Raw genomic sequence first — 20,124 nt, 5'->3', positions numbered from 1 at the left:
GACAAGTGAAAGAAAAAAATATGTCAGTTGAGTGATAGCACTAGATCCTTGTTCTTTTGAATGTAAATCCTATTGATTTCCTCAAGTTCTTCCATGATGAATCCGTAGGTACCCTTGTTGTTGCTTCGGCTCCTGGTTCTCAAACTAGGTCCAGTGGTTTTGTTGTCTCCAGCAGCCACCTCATCTCATCCAAGATTTTTCACCGGGTCATTGTGGAAGGATCTGTAATTAAGAACCATCTCATTAATCTTTTCAATCCCCTCAATGTTGTTGTTCATGGCTTCTTTACTAATGTCGACTAGATTCTTGAGATTTTTCTTAATCTCAGCCATGGATTGTTCCACCTTATCAATCCTCTATTCATGGTTATATTTCATGACCTCAACATTTTGAGAGTGTTTTTGAGTCATGAGCATGATTTTTCCGGCATGCTGGATTTAGGGGAAGCAATGAAAATGTCAATTATTTCCTTAACCCTTGTCTTGAGGGTGTCGATTTCGCACTCAACCCATTCGCAACAGTGCTTCTGGTTTATGGTAGCTTCCATGACAAGATTAATTAGGCTACCATCTTTCCCCTGATTATCTTTCTAGACTTTGATAGGGATGTCCAGTTTAATCCCTTGGTCCGTAATCTTCGGGCTATGATCCTTCACTAGCAGTTTTTTCCTTTTGGTGAGGGGTTCGGCCTTAGAGATAAGCTTGTTGTTGGTTTTGTATTTACTAGCTACCCATCTGGGGGGTTCTTGTTACCGAGCATCTCAGGAATGACGATCTTATCCTTTTCATCCATAGGTTCATATTCAGGGTCATCAATAGGAACCCCACTATCATCCAGGTCCATCTCTGAGTCAAAGACATTTTGGTCCTCTGTCTGCATACCAATCTCGGCAAGCAGGGGCACAATTTCAAGGGATTTGGTATGTTCCATTATGAGGATGATAATTCCCTCATGCAGAACAGGGTTCGTAGGGTTTTGCAGGTGCTTTTCCATGCTATTTTCAAGGGAGGAGGCTAGATAAAAGAGAACAGAGATAATTTTACCATAGTGAAAATGATTTAAAATAGTGAAATGGTAGGAGAAGAGGCTAGTATACCTATCGTCAAGGGTGATATATCTCATTATAAACTTAGCCATATCCGCCCATGGGGAAATGAGGTCTTTTCTATTGTAGCTATCATCGGTCATCTTGGTGTTTCTGGAGCGCTCTTTGTCTTTGTCAATGAAACTTGACAAGTCCCCTCCCCTTTTTTCTATCTCTGTAAAACCTTCTTCTAGTTGTAGCCAAACCAGTGACTGATGTCACCAGAGTCATTAATTTGATAATAGACACCATAAGCCTTGAGACTCCATTTTTTCCATCCGTTAACAAAGGCCTTTGTAATCAGAGGAGAGGAGCCATGAAGCCTATCAAGGAAGGGGATGACACCACCATTGATAATTTCCTGCCAGATATCTTTATTCTTATTCCACTTCTTGCAAGTACAGGGCTCTAATTGATGTTGCATGATTTATCATTTTTACACCAAAGGCGTTCCCTTATTTGAGGTGAATGACCTTCGGTTTCAAATCAATGGTTGATAAAATTTCAAAGGTACTGCAAGACAATTCCATCAATCGTCGCCATCTATTTTTCAACTTGTTCAAAAGTTTCTTGCTGGATCACCATTGTCGTCTATGTCATCGCCTATGTCATCTCGAGGTGGGTAGTTCTTACATACTGTTGACTCATTTCTCAAACTAATTCACACATTCAATGCAAATATCCGCCTGTAGCTATCAACTGCTCACTTAACCTTCAAAGCCACCCCTTGCTATAGGTCATGCCTCTATATCGGCTAAATAATGAAGTGCATTGGATTTGTCAATCAGACTGATAGCAAGATTGATTTGTAACAGTATCAATGAAATTTTAAGGCATAATAGACATAGGGCCATGAGGAGCGTCCCTCATAAGAAACAGTAGCAATATTTTCCATTATAACTTCCAACTCTTGAAGACAAGCATGTGAATTCAAAAGGTAAGAATTAGACATTTTCGCAATAAAATCCATTTGAATGGTCCTCGAAGATCATAAGGCCCTGATTTTTCCACTCTATTCGAGCTAGGACATGTTTGATCATGCTCAGGATACCCTAGAAAGGTAGTTTCAATATACCACACAATAATAATAATACAAAAAACAAGCATAGAATCTCATATTTTTTGCACAGATTATACACTAAGATTGAGATGATCAAAAATATAAATATGCAATTAGATTTAGGGGAAGAGAAACAATAGATAACATAATTCCAATAACCATCACCTTATTGTCATGTTGACCCCCCAATAGCCATTATAGTGAAAACGACATTAATAAATTTGTTTTGTACCAATAGCCGATTATTCTTTGTAATAAATTGGCCCATTTGTGCACAACTATTGCAACATTTGTCCCATTTGTGTACCACTATTAGAAAATTTGTGCACCACTATTGGGACATTTGTCAACAAGTATTAGAGATTTTAAGTTGATGGTTACTAGAACATCTTTAGTTAGGTATCAGACAATACTTTGAAGTGTGTACTTTTTGACCTTTGTACGCATAACTGATTCCACCGTGTGCATCGTTACTACCCAGAAGCCAGATCAATAGCTATAAGCAGTTAAGTCACATACGAAGACAACTAAAAAAATAAAAAATAAAAATCCGATATACCATTTAGGATTTGTGGGTGTGCGAAGTTAGCTATGACAGCTACTGGTGTTCTTCCCCTATATCTGTCTTGCACATGGAAGGGAAATTTTTAGGGAAATAAACACGTGAACTATATCATTAACGACAAGTACGAACATATGCAAATGAAGGATACAATATACATCATGAAGATGACTTGTCTACAGTGATTTCCAACCATGTTCAACACACTCTAAGAGATTTTCACCTTCTTCTCTAAGAAACTTCCTAGGGATAAACTCCTCGAAATTCACAAATTCATGAGCATTGTTTGTGGCCAGCAGTTGATACCCACCCAACAACACTCCTTCCACAGTTCTCTTAAACACAACACATGACTCTTTTACTTCTACTTTTTACAATTTTATGTTTAACTTAATTGCATCTAATCACCTTCCATTAGTGGTACTATTCCACTCTCTCGCTACTCTGTTTGCCAATGTGATTCTAACACCACCTAATGTCTTTAGATGTGAAATAGTTAAATTCACGTGAAAATAAGTGTGATAGTGTTTTTATGTACATGGAATATCGATATCATTATAGACTTGTCTTGACAAAATTAAAAAAAAACAAATCAAATGTATAATCTAAAAGTTTAATAACTTCTGAGAACAAGAAATTATAATTTGGTATATAATGGGTATGCTAGAGTGGTGTGTAGCATAAATTAGGAAATGTTTTGGTCTATTTTGTGAATATAATTGTACAATTGATCAAAAATTTAATATCTCTCTTTTTCTTCTCATATCTCTCTATCTCTCTCTCTATATCTCTTTAAATCTTTCTATTTATCTCCATTATCTTGTTGTACTTGATCTTCATCTCTACCCCTCTATCTCTAAAAATGTCTCCCTCTATACATACATCCATCTCTACCCCTCCCTCCCACTCTTCATATACCTTTATGTGTGTGTGTGTTTCTTTTCCCCTCCATCTCTACCTTCATATTTCTTCACCCATCTCTCACTCTATTTCTATCTCGTTATCTTTTCATCTCTCTCTATCCTTATATCTCTCCCTTTTTCTACCTCTCTTTATACATCACTTCTAGTATCTCTATTTTTATTTTTCTATCTCTCCCTCTATATATATTTATTTCTTCCATTTATATTAATCCTTTCATCCTCTCTCTCTCTCTCTCTCTCTCTCTCTCTCTCTCTCTCTCTCTCTCTCTCTCTCTCTCTCTCTCTCTCTCTCTCTCTCTCTCTCTCTCTTTATCTCTCCCTCTCATCCTTAATATCTATCTATATCTTCCTCTCTATCTCTATCTCCTAATCCCCTCTCTCGCTCTTTATCCACACTCTATCTCTCTCTATCTCTCCCTCTCCCTACCTAAAATATATCTCTACAATTGACCACTACTTTCTGTATAAATCCATGTCTTTCCCTTTATTTCGATCTTATTATCTCTTGATCTCTCTACCCTTATATATTATCTTTATCTTTATGTTTCTATATCTCCCTCTCTATATATGTATCTCTTTCATCTTTATCAATCCCCCTCTCCTCTCTATCCCCTTCTCTTCACATCCCTATTTGACATCTCAATCTCCATCTTCATCTCTATCTCTATCTTCCTCTATATCTCCTTATCCCCCTCTCTCTCTCTCTTCTATTGAGCTTGTGTATTGCACAAACAGATGCAATAAACAAACCATTTTTTTCTCTAACCGAACTTGCATACCTATTCAGTGTACCTATTGCACACCAATGTGCAATTTCTAGTATATATCTATAAAATACATTTCATATGAGTATTAAGCATCAACACTAACAAATTCAAAGTCATGGATATTAAACATTAAATTAGCAAATAATCACAAATATTGAAACTTGGTCAACTACCCTATTATAAATAGATGGTCAACTTTGAAACATCAAATTAACATATAATCACAACTATTGAAACATGTTCAACTACCTTCGACCCTATTCAATTGTCAATGTCAATTGTCCTTTCTAAAAGGACTCAACTAAATAAAAAATAAATTTTAAAAATAATAGAATTTTTTTTAATAAATATAAACTAGATGCAATTTGAAAGCTGAAAGATAATGTTCATTTTTTGCATTAAAGTTATATTCTTTTATAAATTTAAATTGATATCAGTCCATAACCAAACTATTTGTGTACCTAAATCCCAACATCCAATATATCTGTGTCAAAACCAAGTGTTCAATATGCACACCCAAATTCTAATCTCTTACTATACCAGCAACCAAATATATGAAACAAACTGCAATTATTCAATGGGTGTATGCCTATATTGCAAGAAATGAAAGGTATCACCATATCTCTTCACAATGCAATGCACATACATATCTCATCACATCTCCTACTTCTATAATATGGACGCAATATTTGCAATTGAATAAATACAATAGCAACAATTAATGAAAAGTGTATAATGTTCATGTATGCAAGAATACACAATAATTAACATTTCATGTTAAGCACATGAACAAATTTGATCACAATCATATCCTCTTAAAAATGTTTTCATTATTCACAACCAATTTTGGGAATAATATCAATAGCTCTTATCTAACGAATCCCCATTGAAAAAGTTGTTAGTAAAAAATGGTACAACTTCATTATCACTTACTTCAAATTCAGCCATGGAATTCCTCCTATACTATTTGATCCTAACCTAGAATATTTATATTGCACAAATGTTAAAATTCTACAAAGAACACAAAAAAGAAACATTCATGTTATATTGAATAACATTCATTGGGAATAACAACAATGTAAAGATAACCTTAAAGTTAATATTATAAGAACTTCACCACATAATTTGAAATTAACATCAACCATTACATATTTTAAAAAGTTTCATTTGAAAAAATATAAATCTTCTTCCCTCATGTCACCACCCTGTACAACCTTCCTCTGAGCCAGCACTACATAGCTTGGTCTACTCTATGTCCTTTATTCACTATTAATCACCTTTTGACCATTCGTTTATTTAGTTTTTCAAATTATGATTAGGGCTAGTCTTATGTTCTAGAAAAATTTGTTGCCATAGTATAATTTAAAACAAGTGGTCTCAAATTACTTTATATTTTTTATTAAGGTAAGTGGGGAAGGGTCGAAACCCATTACAAATAAAATAAAATACAACTTAGCCCCTTACAAGACAATGAAATTTTTTATTAAGATAAATGGGTTTTATAGGGACCCAAAACCCAAAGTCAAAGAGAAATACAAAAAATAGGCAATCACTAACCAGTCCATAACCAATGATAAAACAACCACAAAATCAGAGGCCAAGCCCACAGAGCAAGAAAACATAATAGAATAAGAGAAAACCTAAAACACATTAGACCAGAGATTGCATCAACTCTTAATTATTTTTAATCATACTCTTGTTGATGTCCTTGAGCTCATCCATGATGAAGCTAGATGTATTTTTCTCATGGTTCCTTCTTCTAGTCCATGTATAGGGGCCAGTAGTGGTCTAAAGTCTCGTACCTTGTAAGTTTGACCCTTGGGTTTTCTTCTTCTATTTTGTGTCTGAGGATGGAATACTGGTGATGGATTGAGCTCATTGATCTACTAGCATAGCACAAAATAGGTTTCATTCAAGGATGATAAAAATGTGGTTAAAAAAGGGCCTTGGGTCCCATGAGGACTGTCAAGGTGATACTACCCAAATGGGAAAGAGATAACAGATTGTACGCCCTTAAGGTAGGATGACACTCACCATATTTTCACCTTTGCCATCCATTTACAAACAAACTTTCATCTATGATAACATCGACTTTTCATGAAGGATTAATCATTACACTTGTAACAGTTTCACTATTGAGCTTCATAGAGATGTATAGAGGAGGCTCTCCATGGTATGGGGCATCCAAATGGGTGAATAATATCTCTGAGACTTTCATCTTCTAGATGGGAGGCGAGATTGGAGTCATAGTGACTAGGTTAATATAAGGGCCCTGATTTGATACTAGATCTGTAGATGATGCAGAGATAAAGTTAGATGAGTTTGGTGGAAAAGGATTCATATAAATCTGCAATTCATGTTTGTTTTATCAACATATTTAGTGGATTATATATCTAAGATAATAAAATCATTCAATATCATGTCTAGGCACATAGTAATATTGAAATAATTTTGAACAATCATACCAACAAGGGTAAGGTATATTGTCAGGTAGAGGTTTGATCTTCGAAAGGGTTGTGAGACTATCCTTTAACAACTTTTGCATTATACTCAAATAGAAGTCATTTAATTTTTTCTGAATACCCTATTACATTGTGGTTCATATGTAGCAACTTTTGATGGTGCAGCTAAAATGTTAGCCACAACTTTTTTCTTTCTAGACTCTTTTGTGGACATGCTTTTAAAAACACCAGTGAGAGAGTTTGAAGTAGACTCTCTGAACTAAGACATTGTACATTAATAATCAGTGAGTGTAGAACAAAAGTGAGTAAAGTTTTGGTATCAATTAAGGGACAACTTTTCCCTTAGTGCTAGTTGTAAAGTTGTAATAAGCATTCGTTACAAATCACTATCTGGTGGGGAAAAGAGGATCATGTTATAGATAGATTGGTATCATGAAATGAAATCTATAACTTTCTTATTTGGCTTTTTCTTACAATGAACAAGGTCCACGAGGGTGACCCTACTACCAATGTAGCTTGGATCCATTTGAGAAACAAGTCCATAAGCTTATCGAATTTCTAGATGAAATAATTTGGTAATGAGTTGTAGAATTCTAAAACAGTCCCCTTGAGAGAACATGAGAAAAGCTTAAGTAGGATAAAATCTAAACTATGGTAATCACTACACATAGTGATGATTGAGTCAATATGCACATTAAGATCTCTATCTCCATTTAATTAATCAAACTTAAATTCCTCAAACCACTAGGGAAGGATAATTTTAAGGATGGTCAAACTGAGTGGGGTCTTACAATAGCAAGAAAGAAAAGGAGACTAGCCTGAGACAGATGCAAGGTTTGTGATCTATTGTTGCAATTGGCCCATGTTCAATAATATGGTATTCAGTTCAAGATTTATAGGTGGAGGAGCACCATGCATGCCACCATCTCCACTAGTATTAACATGAGGACAAATACTAATAAATTCACTAATAAATATCCTTCCCATGCAAGTTGTAATCCCCCTTTTTGAAATAAATAATTTTATTTCAAATTAAATCCAAAAATCCTCCCACTTGCATCCTCCTAATAAATTCACTTGCATGTCTAATCCCCCTTCTAGATTCTTCTAATCCATTTTAATTAAACCTAATCGCCTCCTAAACATTTGCACAATCATTAAGAAAAGGGTCACTTCTCAAGAACCCTCAAAGTATTCATAAACCATTAAAGGATTTATGTCTTTAACAAGCTAACCTCCAAAGTCTTCAACAACCATTAATGGTTAACTCAAACTCAATCCTGGCTTAGAGACTTTCTCTCTAACTTAGCCACTCTTTAACTTAACCATTAATGGTTTACTACTCTTTCAGTCACTCACCTCTAACAATTCATCCCCCAATTCCACTCTCTACAATGTCTTGCCAATGATCTCTAGCCTACTTTGCTTGTTATTAGGGAGACAAGCTAAACAAATAGATTGAACCTCGTTCACCTATACAATGTAACTCAAAAAAATAGCAAGTAATGACACTAAAACCTATATCATCACTAATCTTCCTATATTTGTTTATATGTTCACTACCTAAGCATTGTTACAGGTTCATATGGCTCTTTTCTCCTATACTATATACACTATTGCAGTGCTTACCTTTTGAACGGAACACAGACAATAAAAAGGTACACCCTGCTCATTTTTTACTCTTTCCTATTTTGTTTAAATCATTTTTCATTACTTTTTTCTTTGTTTTATTCATTTTCCTCAACACAGATGTTTCATTAACCAAACCACTTTATAATAGCTCTTAGCTTCTTTGTCGTCTTCCTTTAGACTCCTACCAAGACATGCTTAGGTATTTAGAGATTTTCAAAGTTTCTCTCCTGAACCCTCAAACCAAATTTAAACAATTGTGCTTTCGTCCTCCACAGAGCAAAACTTAACAGTTGTCATAACAAATTAGTAATTACTATTTTGCTGCCAACTCTTGTGAGTACAGCTCATTGTAAATTTTATTTCCATTTTTTTCAGAAACATTTTTACATCAATTAACACTAACATTACACACCTCTTTCACATTAAGCTTGGTTGTCATTGAATACATCTTCTGTTGTTTTCTATTTCCTTCTTTGCTATGCTCATTCTACTAAGATAATCTTATAAAACAGCGATCCAACTGTACCAGGTATGTTTAACTCACTCTCCACTCTTTATTGTTCTTTGCATCTGTTTTAACAGCATTTCATTAAAGCTATGAGATTTCCACAATCCATCTTATATTCTTGAATTTTTTCTAGATTCAATTGTGTGTATTTTTTTCCCATCATCATCTGTTTTAACAACGTTTCATTCTTCGTTTCACATTTTTACATACTCATTTCTAACTTGCATTCACTTTTTAAAAATTGGCCATATCTAAGACTCATACATTTACAAAAACTCATTATTTATGTCCTTTGTCTCACACAAATAACTGTCAACAACAAGGTACTTATGCTTTCTTTTGCTTCCATTTAAAAAGTGACCAGTTTTGTTTACTTTTATCCTCTTAATTCGAATTCTTTCTGCGACTTATGAAACTATTTTATTCTAATGCCACCCTTTGCAATGCAGGACCAACTCTTTTGCCCAATGTGACTAATTAAGTTTCCCTGTTTCACATATAAACTTTAAAACTATTTCACATATATCAGCAGGTATTTTGTTTCCTTCCTTTCCTGATTTTTCAAAATGGTGATTATAAGTGTTTCCCACTTTTCCTATGTGCAACAGTTATTTTGCTTTTGCAGTTACTACAAGTTGCCCCCCACCAACTCACTAGGTGTCCCTTTACCCTTCTCTTTTCTATCACAATTATGGCATCTGCAGCTCACACTCTTTGTCGATTTATACTATCACTACACTTTCTTTTGTTCTTCCGCTTACCTCTTCTTCACTATGTTTCCTTTTCTTTTCTGCTTACTTATATCCCCTTCATCTCCACTCCTCACACTCTTTCAATGCTCAGTTCAAACATATTTTTTATATTTACCTCTATCAGATGTCACAGTGTTGCTTTAATTGTCAAACTACAAGCTATCCCAAAATTAGAATAGTATGTCTACTCCTTTGTCGTTTCATTCAAAACTCATAATTTTTTGTTTCATTGCACACTTTATACTTCTTCCCTGTCCAACTTGTTACAGTAATATTCCTTATATCTTTTCCTTCTGTACATAGTGACAAAACTTCTATGGATTCTACCTATAAAAATTCATCACAAATTTAGATATATCCATTGGAAGCATCCATAACATCACGTCTAGTATCTCGCCTACTTTTGTTTTTTGTCTGTCTGCTTCATAAGATTAAACTTTTCTTAACTTATTTTTTTGCCTACTTTGCATGGTTTGCACTAACATTTAATTTTCCTCTTTCAATTCACTCATCATACCTCCATCAACTAAGAAATTGCCTATGTAACCACCTTTTCCTACCACACAACAGTTTCAGGTACTTCTCACATTTAATATCATCACTCATTTCTTTGAAAATCGTTTTTATGATTTGACACTAACAATTCTATTTCTTTTCAACTTTGGTTTTAACACTTCCTTTTCTCTGCAGAGACAATTCCCCTGCCCAACTTAAACTGTTTTTATTTTCTTAAATTCAGTTTTATACATTTAATCTACCGTGTACATTTTTTCAGGTATTATACGCTTTGCACTATGTCACTCTTGCAATTTAATATTGGATGACACTCCTTTTTTAAGATTTATTTAATTTTATATTTTGTTGACATTCTCACAGCATTCTTCGTACAACCATGTTGCTTGTACATTTACCGTTAGTGTTTGCACCATGTTCCTTTATAATGCTATTTTATCTTTATTTATCCCTGCACTTTTGCATCTAATCTATCTTCTTTCAGGTTGCCAATGTCCCATTCAATGGATGGCATACATCACAAAACACTTCCTTTTCATAGATAAAAATTTATTTGTTTGGCTGCAATTGCCAATATTTTTTGCCTTGAGTAATTGGCAAAAATGTAACCATTTTTCCCACAATTTGACTTCATCCCTCCATTGAATTGATCAATAAAAACTCTCTTTTTACACTTTTGCCATCTATTGGCATACCATTTACATTGCTACACTAAAATGGAGCATATTAATTTATTGTATATCAAGCTTTTATTCTTATTACATCTTGTACTGAAACTACTTTTATAAGTAAAATATTAATTTCTTGTGCATTGTTTGAACTGCATAGCTCAAGCAACTAATCTCACCATATCCATGCCCTTTCCTTTTCATAATTGCATTACCAAAATTTGCAAACATTCATTGACCAATTCATTATGTTATTCATTAAGTCTAAACTACACTTTCAAATTCAACATAAGACATAACCAGCTGCGCACTCATCTCAGACATTGGATTTGATTTGTAAAGTCTCATTATATAGCCACATCCATATACACCCTTGCACAAACACACTTGACCGATGTGTGCCCCTTCTCATTAGGCCATCCATACAATATAATTCCCTATGTCTTCAATCGACAGAGGAGGGTGGAGAACCGTTGGAAGGGAATTGAGGTTCTACCAATTAAAGACTCTTCATAACAGCATATCCACATATGTAAGTATATACTGTTATGAACTACATATATGTAACTATTCACCTATATATATATATACATATATATATATATATACATATATATATATATACATATATATATATACATATATATATATATATATATATACATATATATATATATATACATATATATATATATGTAGGTATATATGCATGTGTGTATATGTGTATACATATATATGCTCCCCTATCTATGTATTTCAATACACACACATGTAACTATATACGTTTTTGAACTACATATATATCTATATACATAAATATCTATGTCCATATGTCCCTGCATTTATTTAAACAACCAAATTTATATGTCCCCTTGCATAAATGCACTACCCCATTTATATGTACCCTTGTATACCATTTCTATACATACAAGTATACAACCACATCCATATACACCCTTGTACACACACACTTGGCCAAGGTGCATCCCTTCGCATTAGGTCATCCATACAATAGAATTCCCTATGTCTTCAATCAGTGGAGGAGGGTAGAGAACCATTGGAAGGGAATTGGGGTTATACTAGTTGAAGACTCTTCACAAATCCCAAGGAGTTTCAAGATATATTCGACAGCTTCTTATAAAAGAGTTATACAATATAATTAAAACCATCACCTACAATAATGTTTCTAAATTATGTTTGCCCTTCAGTTTGACAGCATATAATGTTGGATTTTTTATCTACTATTACATTTTGTTGCAACATTATAATTGTTCTTCGTGCATTCCACTCTCAAAACTCATCCCACAAATTCAGGCTTGCCTATCGGCAAACCGTTACAAGCACTACTCCTGCAACTGCTAGTTATTACATCCATACATGTAATCAGTTTACTATACCTAATTGATATTACTTTTTCTGAAAGTTAAGGAGCAGACAGGCAATATTTGTTTGGTCCAGTTTCTGTAATATTAATTTGTGTAAGGACTTTATTTATTTAAAAGTTATTTTATTATATTTTGAAATTATTTTATTTAGGAGAAATAAATTTGATGTGTTATTTATTTATATTGGGTGTCAAATTTAAGATGAAAGATAAAATATTTTGTGAGCATGTTCGCATCCTTAGAATTCTTGCCTTGTTGTCATTGTAGAATCTCTGTCAACATTGATAGTTTGGATGATTTAATGGTATTATATAATTATATATTAAATTTTAAATAATAAATTTCTTATGGTATATAAGCGTATAAAATTTAATGATTTAAAATATTAATATTGTAAGCAAACAAAACTATTTTTTATGTAAATATAGGTTAATTAAAAAGATACTTATGGTTTTGCAAATTTAACAATATTTAAGGTTATACAACTAGATTGAGCATGTTCCTTGATTATTTTTCATCTCGTTAGAAAATGCATATAAAAATTCTAGATCTATCAATTTGTAAAATGATATCTTCACTACTTATCCTTGAGATTAGTTTTGATTTAGTATTTGAAGTCCTAAGTGTACAAAAAAATCATAAATCACAAGATGAGTGATATTTTAAGAGTTTCCTCAACTCTGAATTTGAAGTTAACTGACTTTAGGTTAACCTAATTCAAAAATAATAAAAAGTTTGTAGATAAATCTCTCATAATTTCATAAATGTAAATTAATCCCCATTATAAATTTTAAAAATAATTATCAATTATTTTAAACACCCTCTCTATAGATTTGATAGGTATCTACATCAATTAAAAAGTTTATAAATTCCAATCTATGTGTCGTTCATCAAAGCCAAATACATAGTTGCACTATTGGCTTCATAACTAAAATGATGGGAAATAGAGTCCTAGCTTGCAGACATAAACTAGGATCTAAATCAATGTTATTCCATTAGGGGAAATAGCCACCGAGATCCAACTTTAGTCCTAAATGAGAGTTAGATGTTGTGTATGATTATTTGCTCTTTTTGTCTTTGAAATGATTTGACATGAATGAGAAATGAATAGGTAAATTGAATCCAATTTGGCAATATTCAACATAAATAGGTAGGTACAAAACTAGAAAGGAAAGTATAAACTTATATTTGGAAATAAGATGCAAAAAGGAACTTGTATTGAAATATGAAACCTACAATGTCAGAGCAATGTGCTAGGTGCTCTAGTCTTGGAGGTGTTTTCGCTAGCTAAAACTTTATATTTTGGATTAGGATTCTCTATAGATTACTACCTCTAAAATTTAGCCAAAAATTGTTGGACATGTATACTAACTTGATTAGTCCTAAGTTTTTTGTGTGTTCAAAATGTAGAACTGTTCATCTCAATTTACTTTATGAAAATTTGTAACTTTCTCTTGTTGTATGTATTACTTACACACAAAGAAAAGGAAAAAATGGTTATGTTGTATAAGGGCCTACCTAAGTCAAACCAGATGTAGGTATTAACCTCCAATATAACTATGATTACTATGAAAATAGAGAGTGACCTTGGCAGAGTGGACGTTGAATCTAAAATGAAATGTTGAATTGACAAGATGATAGCTTTGGAATTAATTGTGGTGGTAAAGTAATTTTCTCTTTAGATAAATATTCTAATTGTTGATACAATAATATGAATAAATCATAATAAAATCAATTATGAAGACATAGTTGAAGATAAGTCATGGTAGCTTAATCTTCCTTGTTCATAGATATGCTCTTGAAAGAAGGAATTGAGTTCTTGAATGAGGTATTTAGATTATGAAAGTTGATGAACTGAATTAGAGATGATGCCTTTCTATAGGGTTTCAAGGTATTTTTAAATTTAAGCCAATTTTCAATCATCATATCAAAATCTTAGGATGGTATCATAAATAGTCAAACTGACACTTCTATATATTCAACTTTGTGCCCCTTTTAGAGGGACTATGGTGCTATCTGTCATGGTCTAGTAGAAATATGCCTACAAAATGATAAAGTAAAGGTAGTGGTAGAGTGAACAAGCCCAAGTCAGTATATCAAGTCACCTCATGAGCATATGACAACAACTTGGATGAGAAAAGGCCAAAATAGACTCAAAAACACCCATAAGGACTCACACTAAATCAAGGGCATAGAAAGGAGTGTGATACTAGAAGGGGATACAATTTTAAAAATTACGCTTAGCAACCATATTTAGGAAGGTGCTTGTGCAATATGAAAATAGTGAATGAGAATAAATCTCAAATCTTCTTACTGAAAAGCCCTTGTCTATAGAGTTTGGAAAATCAAAGGATCTTGAAATTTATTTTTTATAATTTTTCTGGTAAATATTTGGGTATAAATTTGGTTTACAAGAATCCCTCTTTCAATGATTGGATTAATAACAGAGGGTACATGGTATGCTTATTCATGGAAGGGATGTTGACTCTCCTTTGTAGATAGGCAAATTTTCTCTTATCAAGGCCTCAATGTGCATTGTCTTTATTTACACAAATTTGATGTCTCAAAACCAAAGAAAAGTGTCTAAGACTTTTGAATATGAATAAAGATGTTTCCTATGGATAGTATGTGAAGAAAAATTAAGATACAACTTGGTGAAGTAACATGAGATTTACAAACCTATCGAATATGGGTCATTGGGCATAAGAAAAAGTAGAGAGATGTATAGTGCTTTAGATGCCAATTTGTTTTGGAGGATCTATGAGGGAAAAGACAAATTGTAGAGCAAAATATTGCAAGCCAACTATATTTAGAAAAATATTGATTATCTGTTTGGGTAGGATTGCTATGTCTTTTTGGCATCCAATATATGGAACCTCCTTAAAAATTGTAGATGCATTCTTGTGTCTATTCTAAGATGGCATAATAGGAGTGGCAATAAAATTATGTTCTAGAGAGATGGTTGATTGGAGATCATGGCTCTCGTGGACTCTTCATGATTTAGATCATTGGCTACCTACTTCAAGGATGGGGTTGGAGATAAGGTGGTGGATAATATAAATGGTTCTCTTCCAAACAATAAATTCAAAAAAATCACAGCCTTTGTGGAGGATTGAAGGATGGTCTATAAATAATTTTAGGATGAGCTAGACAAATGTGTTATTGTGCGAATCTATTGTCATTGAACTATTATTGATGTAAAATTAGTTATCTGGTTTGGTCTGGATGGTATATAGATAATATATACGGATGATATATGTATATGCAGATGAGGTGCGCAATTCAGATATTGCTATGGGATATGATGTAGTAAGGTGTAGATAATATTTTCATCTTTTTTAGAAGGTCCTCATCTCTATAATTTGGAGTTTTGCTTATTCTAGTGTATGTTGATCCTGGTATCAGTTGTGTGTCCCAGTATCAGTTATTTTGGTTATGTCATTTGTATATTTCATGTCTCATGTTTTGGTATCTAAGGTATTAATGGAATTTGTATTTTGGTGCTTGGAGTCACTATGTTTGGAGTTTTACATACTTATGGGTCAGCATCATTAGGTTCAGTTGACCCCTATCCCATTCCAGTAATTAAGATATATGCACCAGTGAATGAATTATGTAAAAGGAAGCCTGTGCAAATCTTGTGGAGGCTGACTTGGCTATCATGCTTATATTTAAGGCTTTATTGGATAATGTGTTGAGATAGGCTGATATATTATCCCAGTGTGTAAGAGTATCCCAATGTATAAGCTTGTTGGTGTATATAGAAGTGTATGGTATGAGTATGGTGAGATGGAGAAGTAAGTAACAAAGTGTGAAGCACAAGTTGTGGATAGAAAAGAAGTTGGATCGGAGTCAAAGTGAAGACAATGTTGCAATAATCCTTCGCCAGATTTGTTGCAAGTGTTTGTGAGTAATAATATAGAGATCTTTTATCATATTTTCTGTAGGTTTTGAGAATTGGATGATCTTTGTTTATCTTGGAAATAACCTCATACATTTAGAGGTGCAACTTTCTTCTATTAAATTATACCTGTTTCTATGAGCATTGCAACAACTTAAGCCATTTTTGTAATCTTGTAGTGAGCCGGTTTTATAATTTGGCAGTGAGCCACTTTTTGTAAACACCATATAACTAGTTATATTCTCTTCAGAGCTAACACTCTTCATGGTTTTTCCCATTTGGGTTTTCCAAGTATAAAATCTAGTCTTCCTTTTGTGGCTATGTTTTCATGTTTAATCTACATTTGTCATTTCATGTTTGATATGATTAATTGGTGAGTTTGATAAAATTTTAAAAGGTCTACTTTTGGAAAAAAAATCAATTGGTTGGAATACTGAGTCACCCCCCTCTCTCAGCATTCCAATCCCTTCAACCAATCCAGTAAATAATTGTCCCTATCGAGGATGACATATTAGTGCGAGCTAAAAAAGGAAATGGTCAAGTTACAATACAAGATTCTTATGCATATTGATTTTAGAATATAGAATACTAGAATAGATGGAGTTGGTTGATAACAAATTTTGGTTCAAACACTAATAGTGAGATATTTGCATCTAGCGAGAACCTTTTATGATAGCTACTATGTCTTGTGTCATGAGGATGTTGGAAATAGAATAATGATCATCAATCGATTGACTAGATGATGTACCTATCAAGGGTATTGACCATGGTCAACTTATCATATATCTACCTAGCTAATCAAAAGAAATGGAGAAGTAGTAATTGCAATATTTCTAATCATATCAATTTCTTCCATCTAGGAAGTCATGACCATTCGATCTACTTTGGGGGTGAGGGATCTCAAGAAACCTATGACCAACTAACTGTCTATAGGCTAGCACCTATGAATCGGCTTTGTGATACAACTCTTGATTTGATACTCTATCACACCTCTATCCAAAATAGGTTGATTTGTCAAGGTAGTCAACCTTCAACTGCAAATAGACCTCAACATACAACTGCTGAATAAAGTATAATGAAATTTGGTCTTTATTAAGATAAAAACCATGTGCAATAAGAAACTGAGGGTATATGATCCAAGCCACATCTATATCTACACACCATGACACTTGGTATCCTCTCACCTTTTTCTCAAGTCCTAATAATAGGGAAATAGATCTTGTTTGATAATTTCCTTGGGGACCTTGTGTTGGATGTTGTCCAAGGAAATAATAGCCAAGACCTCTACTCTCAACTCCCTAAATGTGATATCTACAATATGAGGTGAGTATGATATGTGTTGACCTAGGCACTTTCTAAGGTTCTCTATGCTCCTCAAAATGGTCTAACATGCATCATTATACGTACCATCACTATGAGGGTCATCTACTATGGCTCTCAATTTATGGATCTCCTTATCAGTACAAAAAAAAATATCAATATAATCAGGAATTGCATCTTGATGTGCAAGTGTTATATGTGGAGCCTCATCATCCATCTAGACTTCTCATAAAGTTACAAATTATGTAACTGTACATGAAAACACATGTGAAAAGCATGCAATTTACTCTAATTTCTTTTTAAAAACTTGATATATCTAACTACATAACTTATTTATATTCATTTATAAAAATACAATTTAAATACTAAACATTAATTTTAAACATGTACATTAAATTTACACACGTGAACTCAAATTATATAAAATTTAACCTTGTGCACATACAAAAAATTTAAATATGACATTAAATTTAAATGGAATAAAATTGGTACACTTGTGACAAATTCCAGCTCATGTATATATACATAAAATTGATCATCAAAAAATAAAAATTATGGGGAGAGAGAGAGAGAGAGAGAGAGAGAGAGAGAGAGAGAGTTAAGGGGAGAGAGGTAGAGAGAGTGTGTACAAGGAATTAAGGTCTAGAGAGGGAGAGAGAGACATAGAGAGAGTATAAAAACACACACAGAGAGAGAGAGAGAGAGAGAGAGAGAGAGAGATCTACTAAAATCACTTGATATCATTTGTGAGGAGGCTTCACGGACCATATCGGCTATTCACTCTTTGAGTAGCCTTTTGGTTTCTAAGGCTGGATCAGTAGCTCAACCTACTCTTGATGGTAGTAGTGCATTCGATGGCACTGACACGTCATCCTTGGCTCCACACATATGCATGCCCCATAGTTGTGTCATGTGTGGCCACATATGCTTGGGTCCAGTTGGACAGCCCGTTGATCCTCTTGTGGACAGTGCAGATTATGAGGTGCATGAGATGCATAATGCACCAGATATTATTACACAGACTAGAGGATACCCTGGGGAGTCCTCACATGCTAGAGGCGAGGAGGCACCATCATCATACATTGAGGATGTAGTGGTAAGATTTGTATTTTCACAGTTCATGTTATATTTTAAATGAATATTTATAATCTAAATAATATTAAGTGCTAATTTTTATTTACATGGTCTATTTAACAGTTGATGACTGAGGAGGAGTTGAGACAGATTCAGGAGGTCACCTTGTTGGCCATTTCATTTGGCCTTGATAGCTTGATGGTACATATATTATTGCACCTATTTGTTTGTATTTTATTGTACATACATGCTCATCATTTATATTGGTATTAATTAGATTATGTAGTAATTTGTATGTATATCTTATTTTACTCTTATAGGGCACAAGCAGCATGAGTGTGAGGTAGTGTGATATAGGATCTGGTAGTGTAGTTGGAGACAAGGGAAAGGTAATTGAATGCAAATATGATTGAATGAATCGTTTAAATAACTTATAGTGATTATACACGTCTAGACATAGATTGATAATTTCATATACTTGTTGTGTATATATACATAGAATTCTTGGCTTCACATCCTTGATGACTACACCCTGTATACCTGAAGAAGAAGAAGATATGCCTCGAGTAGATATGTGTTTATTTTATTTTGTGATTAGTATATATAATTTGTTATTATCAGTGACAATTATATGCTAACTTGTATCAATGTCATGTTTCTGAACATATGTAGGTTGTGTATGAAAATATTCAAAACATACCTCCTTTACCGAAGATGTACATCAAGAGTCCTGCAAAGCTGAAGAGAAAATGTGGAGATGAGGTAAACATTAATAGTTCAATTATAGTTTATTTTTATGTTAACTTTTTGAATGTGAATTATATAATATAACTAATATTAATCATGGTTTGTTTTTCTTGTGCAAGATCCTTCAAAACCAAGCAGTGCAACGAAGAGGATCAATTTTGATGATCCATCAGCAACTTAGGATGTTATAGATAGTTTTGGGATGCTTACATGTCTAGTTGGCATGTATATTTTGTATATGGACATACATTCACGTATTTAGACATACATTTTGTTTCAGTTGGTGTTTATGCCATATTTGTGTATGGACATACATTCGTAATCATTTGACATTTTTATATATACAGAAGTTGATATTCGATCATATAAATTGTTGCTCATTTGTGCGTGGTGTTATCATGGAAATCTTTAATCTTCATTCCAATAATTAACAATGGTTAATAATGGTTATTTAATGAACAATACAATTCATTTCATTTCATCGTAAGTGTTGTTTGTATAATGAATAATATAATTCATTTAATGAGCAATACAATACAATTTATTTAATGAAAAATACAATTCATTTAATCAACAATACAATACAATTCATTTAATGAACAATACAATTCATTTAATGAACAATACAATACAATTCATTTAATGAACAATACTTGATACAATTCATTATTACCCTATGCATGGTCCTATTTTTGCCCCCACCTCGGTCGAATGCTCGAGGTTTTATTAGGGCAACAATTTTTCAATTGGTGAAAAAATCATCAGT

The sequence above is a fragment of the Cryptomeria japonica genome, chromosome 1 (genome assembly GCF_030272615.1).
Source record: "Cryptomeria japonica chromosome 1, Sugi_1.0, whole genome shotgun sequence".
Classification (NCBI taxonomy): Eukaryota; Viridiplantae; Streptophyta; class Pinopsida; order Cupressales; family Cupressaceae; genus Cryptomeria; species Cryptomeria japonica.
Note: the sequence above shows the minus strand (reverse complement) of the source record.